The following is a 10,878-nucleotide window of genomic DNA, read 5'->3' as shown; positions in this document are numbered from 1 at the left end:
ATTTTGACGGATTAAAGTTGCAAGACGCATTGGTATTTGATGTGATGTAATGCTTATCTAAAAGATTCCTTTCTAACGTGTTTTTAACACGTCTCCTTTATGATGGCAACATAAAGGCACCCAGATTTACACAGGAGCCTGCTAGCCATAGGATGTAAATTTGCCTTTTCCTTTTATGTAACTTTTATTTCACTTTAATTTGCTTTAATTTAAGTTTGCATTTCAACTTACTTTCCTCGCCTATATAAGCGAGCTTATGTACTTGTAAGAAGACAGAATGAGTATAAGCAATAAAAGACTTATGTTAGAAAATTCCGAGTTCTCTAATGTTCTCTCTTCGCCTCCTCTAAGCACTGAAGACCAACGGCATAAGATAAGGAGAAGAGTACTGCCTCCTTCAGTAAGTTCCTTTCCTTAAACTTTTAGGATGGGCCTGGAGTAAAATACCTAGTATGAGTTTGTTATTCATTTTCTTTCTTTCTTATCTTCGGACTGGATAACCTTAAAGCATGCCTACAGTCGTGCCTCTGCTGTCGGTGACGGCTAGTATTATATAATAATCCCTGATGACTAGTCTGAGAAGATAACCATAAGATATGCAAATGCTAAAAGCCCCGTGAAAAAGTCGGTGAGGCACAGCACTGTTTATCTATGGTGATAACTCTCTAACGAAAACAGAAGCTAAGTAATGGAGTAAAGTTAAAGGTGCCTATCTCCTAAACTACTGAAGAAGAATCGTCAGTCAACGGCTGTGTAAAGGGATTCCCTACAGAAGCGGGTTCCAGGGAATTGCGGAACCAAACGCCACCTAATATTCTTTCAGAATATATAGTTGGACGATTTTATATATATATATATATATATATATATATATATATATATATATATATATATATTTCATACACATAGTTCCTATAGAATACAACATGATCACTGAACTTGCACATTGAAACACATTGTCTATGATGTTTGGTGAATACTTTCATAAATAGAATGGGCATTGATCACCACTGCATTTAGCTGGAGAGCTTAGTGCTTGGCTTTAGTGTTCTTCACAATCATGATAGTACAGTGAGCATGGTGAGTACAGTAGTCACTTACACTACCCAAAACAGTCATGTAAGTCATCAACCAATTATCAGTTGATGCTGTAATAATATGAAACTAAAGCATCAAAGAACTCCTGGATCATATTTTCAATTTTTTTGTCAATAGAAGACATTAACCAGTGGGCAAGTTCTTAGAGTCAGCATGAACTTCAAGTCCTTTTTGGGGAGAAAGGGGGCCTGGTTTCAATTTGATCCGGCAAAACTAGAAAAGATGAAAAACGCATTGCTTAGACATCAACGACTTACTCTGTCATGTTAAAATAAATTCTTCCTCCCTTCGATAAGAAATGTTGTCATTAAGTTGAAAAATCTAGCAGCTTCATATGCCTGCCACGAATTTCCCTTGCCTTGGATGTATATTACTGAAGTCTTTCTAGGGATGGAAGCGCCTAGTAATTCTTATTGTTAACTCATCCTTCAACTTTAACATGATTTTTTCTACTATGAGAGTTTTCATCAGACCTATTAACACAGACAATTCATTAGCCAAATTCCCTATTCAATACATATCATTTGTCCAAAGTCTATAGTATAATGACAAAATTTCGGCCCAGAGAATTCGTTACCCAAATTCTCTATTCAATACAATATCATTTGACCATAGTTTATAGCATAAGAAGAAAATTTGGCAATATGCTTCATGTTCTAGAAGTATTTATATAATATTTCAACTTTAAATATCAGGGTTTTAATGATGGTTCTGCGGTAGCCATGAAATCAAATTCAGGCACTATTCAAATGTTGGAAATGCACAATGAAGACAAGATAATGAAAAAGAAAATGATATTCAAAGTAATAAACAGACGATGATGAATAATAGGGTTCCCCTAAATTTGTTTCGTTGCTCCTACCATTTATCAATCAATGATACTCGAGGATCATAAGCTCACATTTTCATAGCTCCATAACCATGACTGCCTACCACCAACATGGAAGCATGGCGTTTTTCTAGTCTCACAGAGAACATTCCAAGCATCTCCCTCCACCACCTGCATATTTATCTAATTGCTCAGCAGAGCTTCGTATGATGGTAAAATGACCAGGTTAAAACACTTAATTATCAACAACTTTAATCAAAATTTTCTCTACTGTAAAGTTAAAATCTGCAGCGAAGATATTCCCAATGACTTTACAATTGCAAGATTCAGTTTAGAATAACAAATTTTTGGCTAGGGTATAGAAAGATAGTCTGGTTGTTGAGAAGGTGTTTTACCACTTACGATCTTCTACAGGGAACAAATATGTTGTAAATATGTTTAAAACTTTATATAAATATTTTATTTATTTTAATTGTGTCTTTTATCCATGGTTTTATTTAGTCCCACATCGGGTGGAGAGGATCTGATTATATGGTTTTTATATAGTAAGAGCCCAGGTATTATTAATTTACTTGATACCCTATAGTGACCTTGCCATGATTATATAGATAGATATATATATTAATATTAATATATCTATATGACTTGGGACTTGGGACTTGATCCGGAAGGCCTAGTTTGTCATGGGCCCTATTCTGGAAAGCCCACTACTGGGTGAATACGTGGAGATGCCATTGAGCTGAAAGATACCCTCACAGCCTTACCCTTTCACCCACAGCTTCGTGCTCATTCTTGACACACAGAATTCCTCCTCCTCTTTCTCTCTCTCTCTCTCCCTGTTATTCTGTTAAGCAGTGAACATAACCTGATTATACCTTGAGTAAACCTTAAAGGTTTGGGCTGACTTATCTTGGGGTGAAGACACTTTTAGAACCCATATTGCACAATTCGGGGTGTCTAAATACCTTAAAGAAAGTACTTCAACAATTCGGGGTGTCTAAATACCTTAAAGAAAGTACTTCATGTACGTTTCAGCTCTAAAGAAGTACTGTGATTACAACAACAGTTCTGGTGTGCGTGCAATCCCTCAGACGTCAACAACAAAATACGGCCATAAGAATTTTATCACAACTTATATGAATCTAACCTTTTTCAGAAATCCAAAAACTTAATAAAGAGAGTAAATTCAGACGTCGGATTAAAATTTCCCCCGTTTTTCTTTGTGAGTATTAGGTAGGATTCATGAGTATAATCATTATTAGGCTGATTCTTACAGATTTCCTCTAGTAGAGCTCCTTGGCCTTCGCTACAATTTTAGCTGCTTTCCTCTTGAGATCTGATTGGACAACAGGCAAAACTTCGGCAAGTCCTGCAAATCGAAGTAACATCAGAAGGGAACTCATTTATCTAGGAAACGCAAACAAGTAAAATTTAACCGAGAGAAGTTGAAAAATGCAGGTAAGAAGGGCGAAGGCTTACCAGGTCCGGAGATTCTGACAACCGAAGTGGGAAAAGGCTTGGCATGAAGAACAAGAAGCTTAAAAGGGGAATTGGTAGGGTTGGGCACAAAGAAGCGATTGAGAACCCACTTGAGAGCGTAGAAACTGTTCTGTTCTCGCTCTTGTCGATTCCCACCACCATCAGTTGTTTCTCTAATGTTGACTCCATTCTGTTCTGTTTCTTCAAAAGCTCTTGCTCAGCTATTTTCTGCTTCTTGGCACTCACTAGTTTCTCTAAGCTCTCTTTGGCATTCCTCTTACCTAAAACCGAAACAAAAGAAAAGCACCCAAACATTAATTGATCACCATAAACACCTCAGGAACAACGAAACTGCTTATTAAGTGTAAAAGCTAATACCTTTCTTTTGATTTCGTAGGTGGATTTGAAGAGACAACTTTAGCAACCTGCAAGTAATGGTTACTTTAGAAATCACTATTCACTAATCAACAACGCAAGGTAAAGAAAAGAAAATAAACTCAAATCTGTTGAACTGCTTTCTTCCCCATTTCTTCCCAAAGAGAGTCGTAGAATCCTCTCTTTGGGAAAGGGTGCATAGGGAATGGAATGACTTTGGAGAAGATAGAGAGAGAGAGAAGAAAATAAAGGAATCATGGGTAGAATCTCGATGTGGAGGTAGATCTTGGAGAGGGAGAAACGGAGAAAGAGGTTTAGGTAATTAATATTACATTAATTATTAGAATACAAAAGGTTGAGTTTAAAAGTTAACCAAGACGCCAATTCTCTTGGAATATGAACCGTTGAATTTCATTAAAGAATAACAATAATTATATTATTACATGTCAAATTACAATTTTGGTCGTTCTTAATTAATGATTTTATGGTCAAAAAGATTGAATGAATAAGGGCATTTAAGAGAAGAGAAATGTAGCCATCTCTCTTTAGTTCATGCTTTTATAATAGTATATATATATATATGGTCAAAAAGATTGAATGAATAAGGGCATTTAAGAGAAGAGAAATGTAGCCATCTCTCTTTAATTCATGCTTTTATAATAGTATGATATGATATGATATGATAGTATGAAGTATGATAGATATAGCCACCTAAAGATGTACACTAATGTAGTGGATATATGTAGAAGAATAGTTTTTCATTTACTGAGGCTCTTTTTGGTATCAATTCTCATTCTCTATTATGATTAATTAAAAAAAATAAGTACAAGAAAATGATTGTGAATAAGAGATAAAAGAGGGAAAAAGTATGATTTTTATTTTTTATAAAAATATGTATTGACTATTGATGTGGAGAGATTATGATCAGACCGGGTTCATACCTGGTCCGACCCTCGACCCCGGTCGAGACGGAGAGAACCGATTCGCTCCCGAGCGAACCAGATCCAGAAGATGGCTTGCTGAAGAAGAAAGCTTATTCGGCTGCAAGCGTGCCCTAATCATACTTATGGATTAGGGTAATCACCCTAATGATGGCAGACTCGAATTGACGGCTGCAAATAATCATTATCGAAGGGATAAACATCGCATAACCTAAAGGTTATCTCAAGAGTCCTCTACTAGCCCAAACTAGTAGAAGTCTATTGCTCAACGGATCTCACTGATAAGATCCAACGACTACCCGAGGAAGGCTCAAGTGCATCCAACGAAGGAGATTCGAAGGTACACTCTATATAAACCTCACTACCATACAAGGTGAGGGGAGGGAAAAAGAATACTATCTGAGACTCAGGTTCAGATACATACTGATAGACCTAAACTATCAGCGATCTGCTATCTAGATCACCTTTCCCGCTTCTTCATTCCTTAGCTCGCGCTTCTAGCAAAGCCGTTTGTGATTAAGTTCATCAACTGACTTAGCCTTCGGAGGTGGACTCCCGACCCCAGCGGTCGGGCCACATCTGACGCTTTCGTTTTGCAGGACATCACGCGGAGATCCAAGGGTTGAGCAGATTTTGGACGCATCAATTGGCGCCGTCTGTGGGAATCGACTTGAAAAGCCATGGTGACTAGATCAGCAGCCGCAGCAGCCGCTGCACAACGCAATTCCGGTGTTCGGATCCCCGGGAGTGAATAATCCAGATATTCCCCGGAAAGCCAAAATCCTATCGAGGTGGATGGTGGCCAGGGAGGACGTAATCCTCCTCCTGATACAATCCAAGATCAATTGGATCAGGTAAAGATTCAACTCTTGGAGGTGAGCCAAGCACTCCGCATGCTCACCACACGAGTGGTTTTACCACAAGAGCCTGATCGGCGCGATTCAGGGAGACGTGCATTGCCACGTGACCGAGACCGTGAAGACCGGAATATTGATCAGAATTTCCGTGAAGGAGACCGAGGACTTCGGAGGGATCGAGATCAACCGAGGCGAGACGATCGGTTCGACGGACCGCAAGAGAGTACAACTGATTCAAACACAAGGTTGGATACGGGGGTAAGAACTCACTCACCCACCGTCGAAGAACCGTTCGTGATGATCGAGCGATTCGCGACGAGAGGAATGCTCGGGAAGGACGGGCTGTTCGTGATGATCGAGTAGCACGGGATGATCGTGTTAATCGAGGTCGTGATCATATTGCTGAAGATCACCCGACCCAGATTGGTCAAGAATTGGCCAACATCAATGAGAAATTAGGGCAGTTGGCTAAGGGAAGAATAACTGAGGATATTTATTCAGTCATTCGGAAGACTCCCTTTGCTGAGCCAATTGTGGGATATCGGTTTCCCCATAACTTCCGTCTGCCTACCTTCTCAACATTCGATGGCTCCGGAGATCCAACAGCTCACATCGGCTATTACCAACGGACCATGGCGCTTTCGAGTAATTCGATGAAATTTTATGCAAGGTTTTTGGTTCATCTCTAACTGGAGCAGCACAAAAGTGGTTTTCTAACCTCCCCTCTGGAAGGATCGTAAACTTTGACGAATTGGCGCGCCAATTCATAGGACGATTCCAAAGTGGGATACAGGTCAAGAAAACGGAAGAAACCTTGTTTACTATCAAACAAGGAAAGAGCGAATCAATCAGAGAGTTTCTGAAAAGATTCAACAAAGTGACGATGGAGATAGAAAATTTGGATGAACAAGTAGCCGAATCGCTCTATTCACGGGACTCACTAATCGGAAACTCCTGGAGTTATTACTACGGGATATGCCTGCGACTTATGCTTGAGTTGGTACGAGAGATGCCGAAGCGTGCTGAAGTCATGGAGATTCTAGATGCGCGCCAAGGAGATAATAAAGTCTCCAATAAGGAACAAAAGGCTCCTGAGCAGAAGCAGAAGCCAAAGAAAAATGTTCGCGATCGGGTTGGAAAATCCCAGCCTTGGCGCCAAAGGTCCCCCGGTAAAAGTGAGTACACTCCATTGAATGCTCCTCGGGCTGATATTTTGAATATCCTCAAAAGAAAAAATACTTTAAAGTGGCCGCCTAAAATTCTTTTGAAACCCGGAGAGCAGCAAGATCGGGAAAAGTATTGCCGATTCCACAAGGACTATGGTCATTATACTAATGACTGTCGTCATCTGAAGGCAGATATTGAGAGATTGATATCTCAGGGACATCTGTCCAGTTTTGTTAGCAGGAGAAGGGAGGAGCCACGTGAGCCACGTGCGGCTGCTCCGAAAAGGGATCGTTCGATTAGTTCGGAACGATCAAGGGAGGCCCCGAAGTCTAAGAAAGGGAAGGAGGTGATTGAAGCTACTCGGTCACCGATCCTTACCATCTTCGGGGGACCAGAGCCCGAATCACTCCGGAGTCTGAAAACAAAATCCAAATTTGTTGGAACCGGAGAGACGCAGAAGCGGAAGAAGCTGAATGGTGAAGATTCTATCACCTTTAGCGAGGAAGACGAAAGAGATGTTTGTTTACCTCATGATGATGCTATAGTCATCAAGGTAGAGATTGCACGGCGGGAAGTGCATTGAGTTTTGATTGATACAGGGTCTGCAGCTGACCTAATTTCCTACGAAGTGTATCAAAAATTGAAGGTGGATCAGGACTTGATGAAACCTTCATCCACACATCTATATGGCTTTGCAGGGTCATCTGCAGTGGCGGAAGGATCGGTCCAGTTGGATTTATCCATTGGAAGTTTTCCTAAGGAAACAACTATCCGAATCAATTTTTTGGTGGTTCGGGAACTACCAGCCTATAATATGATCCTCGGGTGACCATCTTTATCCAAGATAGGTGCTATTGTTTCAACAAAACACCTGAGATAAAATTCCTGACTGATATGGGAATTGGTCAAGTCTCCTCTGACCATAAGATCTCTCGGCAGTGTTATGTTGCCTATTTAAAAGACAAGGAGGGCCCGAGGAAGGTAACTGCCCTCCCCATAGAAGTTCGAGATGATCGGGAAGAGACAGAGATGCAAAGACCCAAACCAGTGGAGAAGCTAGAGCAAATCCAGCTATGTACCGAGGATGAGAAAAAGATTACTTATATCGGGTCTGAACAGCTGGAAGAGTTTAAAGATGAGTTGAAGTTATTTCTTCAGCAGAATAAAGATGTATTCGCATGGTCTGCTGAGGACATGCCCGGAATCGATCGGGCCATTGCGGAGCACAAACTCGGATAGACCCTAAGGCGAAACCAAGGATACGAAAAAGAAGAAATTTCTCCATTGAAAAGTATGAAGCCGTTCGAAGCGAAGTTGAAAAACTTAAGAATTCTGGTTTCATAGAACCAATTGAGTGCCCAACTTGGTTGGCCAACGTGGTAATGGTAAAAAAGGCGAATGGGAAGTGGAGGATGTGTACAGACTACACGGACCTAAACAAAGCTTGCCCAAAAGATTGCTACCCGTTGCCTCGGATTGACCTCTTGATAGATGCAACTGTAGGATATGAAACTTTAAGTTTCATGGATGCCTACTCGGGGTATAATCAGATCCTTATGAATAAGGAGGATGAGAAGTATACGGCTTTCATGACTGATCGTGAGAGCTATTATTACAAGGTCATGCCTTTTGGCCTGAAGAATGCAGGAGCAACATATCAGAGGGCCGTCAACAAGATTTTCAAAGAGCTGATAGGAAAGAATGTTGAAGCTTATGTTGATGACATGCTAGTGAAAAGCTTTACAAAAGCAAATCATATTGCAGATTTGACTGAGGTTTTCTCAGTACTACGGAAACATCAAATGAAGCTAAACCCAGAAAAATGTGCCTTTGGAGTCTCCTCGGGCAAACTCGGGCAAATTTTTGGGCTTCATGGTATCACAGAGGGGAATTGAGGCTAATCCTGCCAAAATACAAGCTCTGATTGATATGGAGGCTCCCAAAACCGTTCGGGATGTACAATGTTTGACAGGGAGAGTTGTTGCTTTAAATCGATTTATCTCCAAATCTGAGAAAAATGTTTGCCTTTCTTCAAGGCACTTAAAGACCCGAAGGGCAGTAAGGAAGCAAAGTGGATCGAAGAGTGCCGTAAAAGCTTTCGAGGAATTAAAAGAAGCACTTGGACAACCACCGATCCTGTCCGGACCGCAGAAGGGGGAAATATTACAGCTATATCTAGCGACGTCCCTTTCTGCGGTCAGTGCAGTACTTGTTCGGGAAAAAGATAAAAAATAGTGGCCGATTTACTATGTAAGCCACGTGTTGCTAGATGCGGAGACGAGATATTCGCAGATTGAGAAGCGAGCTCTGCTCTCATGATGGCCGCCAGGAAGCTAAGGCCATATTTTCGAGCTCATCCAATTGAGGTATTTACAACTTTTCCTCTTAGTAAAGTTCTTAACAAACCCGATTTGTCCGGAAGGATGGTGTCCTGGTCGGTTGAGCTCAGCGAGTTCCAAGTGAGCTTTAAGCCCAGAATTGCAATCAAGGCTCAGGCACTAGCCGACTTTGTAGTAGAAACTACTGCACCAATGGAACCCACCATTGAGGATCCCATTATACCAACCACTTGGGAGGTATATGTGGATGGTTCGAGTAATAAAGATGGAGCAGGAGCTGGAATTCTATTAAAAAGTCCAGCAGGATTTATTATTCGATATGCTTTGAGATTCGCATTTGATGCAAGTAATAACGAAGCGAGAATATGAGGCTTCGATAGCGGGACTTCGGTTGTCAAAAGCATTATCTATTCCAGATGTTACTATTTATAGTGACTCTCGGCTTATAGTCAACCAAGTCCAGGGGGAGTATGGCATTAAAGAACCACGCTTGCGAAATATCGAGAGATAGTGCGGGCATTTCAAAACCAATTTCGGAATTTGAAGATATCTCGGATTTCGAGGAATGAAAATTCGTGTGCGCGGATGAGCTATCCCGACTAGCCAATGCCAAGGAAAAGAATCTAGACCCTTCGGTCTACATTGAAGAGATAACTTTTCCAAGTTATCATGAGAAATAAATTTCTTATATTGAAGCGAACGTTGCTTTGGATGGATCCAATAATCGAGTATCTAAGGGATGACAAATTACCCGAGGATCCAAAGAGGCAAGGTTGATCAAGATTCGATCAGCTAGATTTGTCATTCGAATGGGAGACTATACAAGAGATCTTATGCTGGACCCCTTATGAGATGTATAGGCCCCGAAGGAGCAAAATCAGCTTTGGCTGAGGTTCATGAAGGAATTTGTGGAGCTCACATGGGTGGCCGAGCCCTGGCCCACAAAATTCTAAGACTTGGGTTATATTGGCCTAAGGTCCAAGAGGCTGCTATGGAGTACGTTCGTCGATGTGGTAATTGTCAAATTCATGCTACAAGATCGAAGCGCCCGGCGGAAACTATGACTTCAATTCTAAATCCCATTCCCTTTGCAATGTGGGGAATTGATATCATGGGCAAATTCACCAAGGCATCGAAGGGACGGGAATATCCGATAGTAACAATTGATTACTTCACAAAATGGGTAGAAGCCGGTGCACCGGCGGCAATTACTGAGAAAAAAGTGGAGAAATTTGTGCTTGAATCAATCATATATCGCTTTGGGATTCCAAAGATTATTGTCACTGACCATGGTACTCAGTTCGACTATCCACAATTTGAGCAATTCTGTGGAACATATATGATCGAGCATCGTATGTCCTCAGTGGCATACCCCCAAAGCAATGGACAGGTAGAGGTTACTAACCGAACGCTACTGGAAGGAATAAAGAGAAGACTCGAAGCTGACAAAGCTTCTTGGGTCGTAGAACTTCATAATGTACTGTGGGCTTATAAAACTACGGTTCGAACACCCACAGGAGAAACTCCATTCGGGTTGGCATATGGATCCGAAGCATTGGCACCAGTGGAGATAATGGCGGGGACGTTACGGGATCGTGAGTTCGAGGAAAAAGCAAATGAACAAGGACTGCTTGATAGTCTTGATTTGTTGGACGAAGTTCGGGCAAAGGCAATAGCACGAATTCAACATTATCAAAGAAGGATAGCGTCTCATTATAATACTCGAGTGAAGAATCGTCAGTACTTAGCCGGAGATTTGGTGTTGAGAAACACCCTAGCTTCCGACCCGCGTC

The 10,878-nt window shown here is 41.2% G+C and overlaps 1 pseudogene; it reads right to left on the bottom strand.

The window, feature by feature from the left end:
* Positions 1-1,029: 1,029 nt before the first annotated feature.
* On the bottom strand, positions 1,030-3,583 carry LOC149012226 (universal stress protein PHOS32-like; annotated as a pseudogene).
* Between the last annotated feature and the right edge of the window lie 7,295 nt (positions 3,584-10,878).

Source organism: Hakea prostrata, chromosome 6 (genome assembly GCF_041222555.1).
Source record: "Hakea prostrata isolate BN-2017 chromosome 6, UWA_Hpros_2, whole genome shotgun sequence".
Lineage (NCBI taxonomy): Eukaryota > Viridiplantae > Streptophyta > Magnoliopsida > Proteales > Proteaceae > Hakea > Hakea prostrata.
Note: the sequence above shows the minus strand (reverse complement) of the source record. Positions and strands in the feature narration are given on the sequence as shown.